Here is a 6,208-nt window from a genome sequence, read left to right as displayed (position 1 = left end):
CATCTAGTCCAACCCCCTGCTCAGGCAGGAAACCCTATACCATTTCGGACAAATGGCTGTCCAGTCTCTTCTTAAAAACTTCCAGTGTTGGAGCATTCACTGCTTCTGGAGGCAGGTTGTTCCACTGGTTAATTGTTCTAACTGTCAGGAAGTTTCTCCTTAGTTCTAGGTTGCTTCTCTCCTTGATTAGTTTCCACCCATTGCTTCTTGTCCTGCCTTCAGGCGCTTTGGAAAATAGCTTGACTCCATCTTCTTTGTGGCAGCCCCTGAGATATTGGAATACTGCTATCATGTCCCCCCTCGTCCTTCTCTTCATTAAACTAGACATACCTAATTCCAGCAGCCGTTCCTTATATGCTTTAGCCTCCAGTCCCCTAATCATCTTTGTTGCTCTTCTCTGTACTCTTTCTAGAGTCTCAACATCTTTTTTACATCGCGGTGACCAAAACTGGATGCAGTATTCCAAGTGTGGCCTTACCAAGACATTGTAAAGTGGTATTAACACTTCACGTGATCTTGATTCTATCCCTCTGTTAATGCAGCCTAATATTGTGTTGGCCTTTTTGGCAGCTGCAGCACACTGCAGGCTCATATTTAGGTGATTGTCCACTAGGACTCCGAGGTCCCTCTCACAGTTACTACTATTAAGCAAGGTACCCCCTATACTATACCTGTGCATTTGGTTTTTCTTGCCTAAATGTAGAACCTTGCTTTTTTCACCATTGAATTTCATTTTGTTAGATAGTGCCCAGTGTTCAAGTCTGTCCAGATCCTTCTGTATCTTAAGCCTGTCTTCTGGAGTGTTGGCTATTCCTGCCAGCTTGGTGTCGTCTGCAGATTTGATGAGTTCCCCTCTATCCCCTTGTCCAAATCGTTGATGAAGATGTTGAAGAGCACTGGGCCCAGAACAAAGCCCCGGGGCACCCCACTACACACTTCCCTCCATGTAGATGCGGTTGCATTGAGGACCACTCGCTGAGTACGGCCGGTCAGCCAGCTACGGATCCATCTGGTGGTGATGCTGTCTACCCCACATGTTTCTATCTTGTCAAGTAGTAGGTTGTGATCTACTTTATCAAATGCCTTACTGAAGTCCAAGTAAATTATGTCCACAGCATTCCTCTGATCCGCTAATTTTGTCACTTGGTCAAAGAATGCAATAAGATTTGTCTGGCATGATCTATTTTTGACAAACCCATGTTGGCTTTTAGTAATGACTTTGTTTGCCTCTAGGTGTTCGCTGATTCGTTGTTTGATTATCTTTTCCAGGATCTTCCCAGGTATTGAGGTCAGGCTGATAGGTCTGTAATTTCCTAGGTCCATTTTTTCCCTTTTTTGAAGATGGGAACTACATCAGCTCTTTTCCAGTCCTCTGGTAGTTCCCCTGTGCTCCAGGGTCTTTGAAAAATATAGTTCAGTGGTTCTGAGATCACATCTGCCAGTTCCTTGAGAACCTTGGGATGTAACCCATCTGGTCCTGGCGATTTGAATGTACATGAGAGTTGTATCTCCTGTTCTTGAGACATCTCACTGTCCACTGAGAAACAATAGTAAATTTTGGTTCTCCAAACATACATTATGTATTCAGTAAAAATTACTCTGGAGAAGACTCCCATATGTCCAACTTTGTAGTTAATAATTGCTTATCCAAGCTATCATAGTTCTCAATTAATTGAGCTTGTATATCCATTTTTGTTGGTTTTAAAATTGTAAGTGGTTTAATTACAGTCCTTTTTTGTTCCTCTGAAATCTCATTAGAGTGCATATGAAGTAAAGTAAAATCTTCTTTAATATTGGTTGATTCTGCTTCTGTTGTTTTTTGGTCTATAAAATGCTCAGATAAAATCTGGAGGTCAGTTTGTAAATTCAAAGCAGAGTTTCTGTTTTTTATTACTATAGTACATTCTTTTATTTGCAAACATATTTGCTCAGTAGTTTCATACATTTTTTCCAATATAAGTTTGTAGTCAAGTTGTGAAAAGGGTTTCTCCATTTCAATAATGATTAGAAACAGTCTGTTATCTTTTAGTAGAGGCTGTGTTCCAAAAACATTTAATCAGTATCCACCCCCACAAATACAGCTGTTGAGTTTCTTTGTCTTTCCCCTTTTATAGTGATCTGAAGGTCAAAGTCAATCTCACCATCAGAGAAAAGGCAGTTGCAATTTTAACTTTCTCCACTAGATGTCCTCAGTAGACTATAAATCTCCTCCCAGACACCAGGAATGACGTTAACAAAATCAGAAAAAACAAGAAAGAGAAAATTCTTCACATGTAGACTAAATCCAGTAATAAATTCAATATTAGAAGTTTTTTCCAAGACCCCAAAGTGAATTAAAAAAATAAAATAAAATAAAAAAGTCCGTTTAAATTAATTCAGTCCATTTAAGCTTCTTTTCCCACACTCTCAAACACCGCTTTTTTAGAACAGGGAAATAATTTCAAAAATGCTTTTTACAGGGTAAAAAAGAAAGGAGAACCAAGAGAGGGAAAACAAAAAGTCTCACCCGGCTCAGCCACGGTGGGTCCTGCGCTTAGATGTTCTTTGACTTCTGGTTACAGCGGCAAGGTGATTGGCCATTTTACTGGCCGATCTTTCCACCATCGGCCCAAAGGAGCAATCTCGGATCGTGGAAGAAGCTGCCACTCTCCCACGATCAACGAAGACCTCCTCAGTGGTAGCCGCCCCTCCAAGGTGGCTTTTCGACCCGATTAAGGGTCTATCAGCAGCGGAGAACCAGCCGGCGAAGAAAGCAGTCTCTTCGCACGGCTGCAAACGCCGTGATCCGGAACCGGGAGTCATTTAAGTAAGTTTTATAATGACAATCAGTTTGGTGAGGTGGTTAAGGAATCAAGCTAGAAACTAGGAGAATGTGGCTTCTAGTTCTACCTTAGACATAAAGCCAGCTGAGTGACTTTGGGCCAGTCAGTCTGAGCCCTAGGAAGAAGGCAATGACAAAGCATTAATGAAAAACCTTGCCAAGAAAACTGCAGGGACTTGTCCAGCAGTCTCTGAGAATCAGACACAATTGAATGGAAGAAAAATAAAATTTTATAAACAATTGCAGTTCTTGTTTCAGCCTATTCAAATATTGGTATTCTTTCAACTTTAATCTTTGAAATGTGTAATATTCATCTGAGGCACTCTGATTTAAAATGTACAAATAGCAAAGGAATTACACTTTTATTGTTTCTGAACCTGAATATTGTCTTTTTTCTCTAATCAAAAACACTCTCAAATAATTATTTATTTGTTTCTAATTATTCATTAGAAATAAAGAGTTCTACCTCTATCCCTTCCTCAGCGTACAATGCTTGGTGAGTAAAGCCAAATATTTTCACCAGCATAAGCTTAAAGCTTAATATTTTTCTTCAGAAATTCAACAAAAAGATATTGATCTAATAAATTCTAGGCATGAAATTTAGCTGAAACCTAAGTGCAATAACAAAATAGAGAATTTTGAAATAGATTTTCATTATTCCAAGGTTAAGTGGATGAGTTCATGAATATGTGCGGTAATCAAGATATTTTTGAGAGGTGTTGCAGATAGCTGCTCTGTGGCTACTGCAAGTGGAAGAGAAAAAAACCTTGGTGGAGAGAAAAAGGAATTGAAATTTGGATCCAGCAGCTGACAAGTGAGCCTTTAAATCACAGGAATCCTAAAAACACCATAATTGTTTACGCTAATAATACTGTCTTAAGCCAGGTGATAAGACTGGAAAATATGGTTTGAGGATAGAGATTCAGTTCTGCCAATCATTCCTCAGCTTTTTTCATTGTTACCAAGCTTCTCATTTTTGAGATATTTGCTTAGCTGACTTGTTACAGCAACTACCTTATTTTATAGAAACCACTGATTAGTAAACCTCTTATAATTCTGTTTCAACTCTTAAGAATCAACTTCAGCATATTCAGAGAACAGTGTATTCTTTATGAAAAAGTATTCCCTTTTTAATACTTTTCCACAGTATATCTGTCTAAATTTCACCAAGGGTATTTCCACAAAATGAATTTGTGGACTGTGAGTACATTTTAAATTATTATAAATGTATAATATAAAATACATATAATAAGTATAATATATAAAATGTATTATATAAATTATTATAAATGTCCTCAGTCTGTTAAATTGGGGACACTAAAAGCAATAGCAGAGTTTAAAGGTGTGAATCTTGCAAATCTTAGCATTGATTCTTTTATAATTAGCTTGATCCATCTTTCATATAACCTGTATGACAATTTTATACTAGTGTTATAACATTTAATTCCTTATCCCCAATATATATCAGCGTGTGGGTTACCCATGCTAGGCTCTTATAAGATCTGTTTTTTGAATCTTATTCCAGATTTGAGAACATATTCTCATCAGACTATAGTTCTCCTGGAGTCAGTCAGACTATTTCTGAAGCTCCAGTTCAGCCATGGAAGCCAACTGGGTGGTCGCTACATACTCCTAGTCATTTCCTGCTAATGTCACAAATCATTTCCAATTTATGAACATGTTATTTTAAGCTCCCATAAGGTATTGTTTGTCTTGTCTTCTTTTCCACATGCTCTCTCCTCTGTGCTGAGAATGCAGACTAGAAAAGGGTAAGTGAAACTAAGTAATGATGGAATGCTTGTGGTTAACAAAGCAAAATAGATCATTTCACTGTTACATCTCTCTCTATTCTTAAAGGGGAAAAAAATGAACATGCCATTATTCTTCCATCCCCAACATATAACATTAAAAACCCACTGAGCTCTCCAACGTATATATACTAAAATATCTTACCATGGCTCAATTTTGCTTTGCAAAGATTTGTTACCATGGCTAATCCAGTTGAAAAAAGTTTGCTTTTCATAATGTTTATAGTAATGTATGAAAATTAATGAGAAAATTGGACATTGGAGCTTTATTCCAAAGTAGAGTTTTAAAAAAATAAAATCAGTACATTTGCTTCTAAATATTTACAGTATTTATTTTTTGTTATTTAAATATTTTACATTAAAATTTGAATGTGCATTTTATCTCTAAAAAAGAATTAAAGATTTTTATTTACATGATAAAAACTTTACCCACAATATTAAAACTGATCTAAGAAACAGAAATATGCACTACTATATATATATTAGATATTCAGATATCCAGAAATCTTACATAAAATACATAAAGCTGTATAAGAAATAGTGGCAAACAGAGAATAAAGAAAAAATAGAAAGCTAACAAAATCCAATTTATACCAACATTATTCACTGTATTTCTACATGCTCTTTTATCTATACAGACCATTCTTGCTTTTCCCATTTCCAAACACTTTCATATATTGCTTTTTTTGCCTTTTTGATTTTTAGGATCTAATTAATTCTATACAACAATGATTTATTTAACTTCTTTCCACTTGATGCATACACTCTTTTATTCATATACTTATTTTAGTACTTCAGTCTATGGTAATTTTTGTACATAATTCTATAGGAATCACTTGTATTTATACTCAGTACACATTCATTCACAATCCACTTATTCTTCACTGCATCTTTACTTAGCCCATACTTCTTAAGGTATTTCTTCAGTTCTCCCATTCTAAGAGACACTTCCTCGAAGGGAGCAAGATCCCCTTCCAAGTATGGGCAGATCATAAAAACTTAGAAGTTCTAAAGACACCTAGGAAGTTGTTTCCCAAACAAGCACGTTGGGCCCAGCACTTCCACTAGTTCAATTTTACTCTCCACTACTTGCTGGGGAAAAAAAAAATTCTAGCTGATGCTCTATCTAGGATAAAGCAATATAACAGCACCAAAGCAGAGGTAGTCAAACCTCAGCAATTGGCAGCACCAGTCATTATGAGATCAAAGAAGAGAACCCCCCACCCAACTGGACGGCACTGCCTCAAAGTGTTCAAACAGGCTCTGGAATTAGATGAATGGTTCTTAGAGCACAAGAATCTCTGCTCAATGTGGGATGGACTGGCGTGGATGGGAAGAAAACTGTATGTCCCAGCCACGCAAAGTCTAAAAACTATGCAGGCCTCCCATGATTCAAACTGGCAGGACACTTTGGGTTTGTGAAAACCCTTCACCTAGTAAAGAGGCAGTTCTGGTGCCCATCATTGAAAAAGGACATTGAAAGTTATGTAGCCAGCTGCCTTATTTGCGCCGCAGCGAAATGGAGGTAAGGAAAAGGGCCTGGCCTTTTACAGCCAATAGCGAGCCCTTCAGCACCCTG

The sequence above is a fragment of the Protobothrops mucrosquamatus genome, unplaced genomic scaffold (assembly GCF_001527695.2).
Source record: "Protobothrops mucrosquamatus isolate PMUCROS unplaced genomic scaffold, P.Mucros_1.0 scaffold901, whole genome shotgun sequence".
Classification (NCBI taxonomy): domain Eukaryota; kingdom Metazoa; phylum Chordata; class Lepidosauria; order Squamata; family Viperidae; genus Protobothrops; species Protobothrops mucrosquamatus.
Note: the sequence above shows the minus strand (reverse complement) of the source record.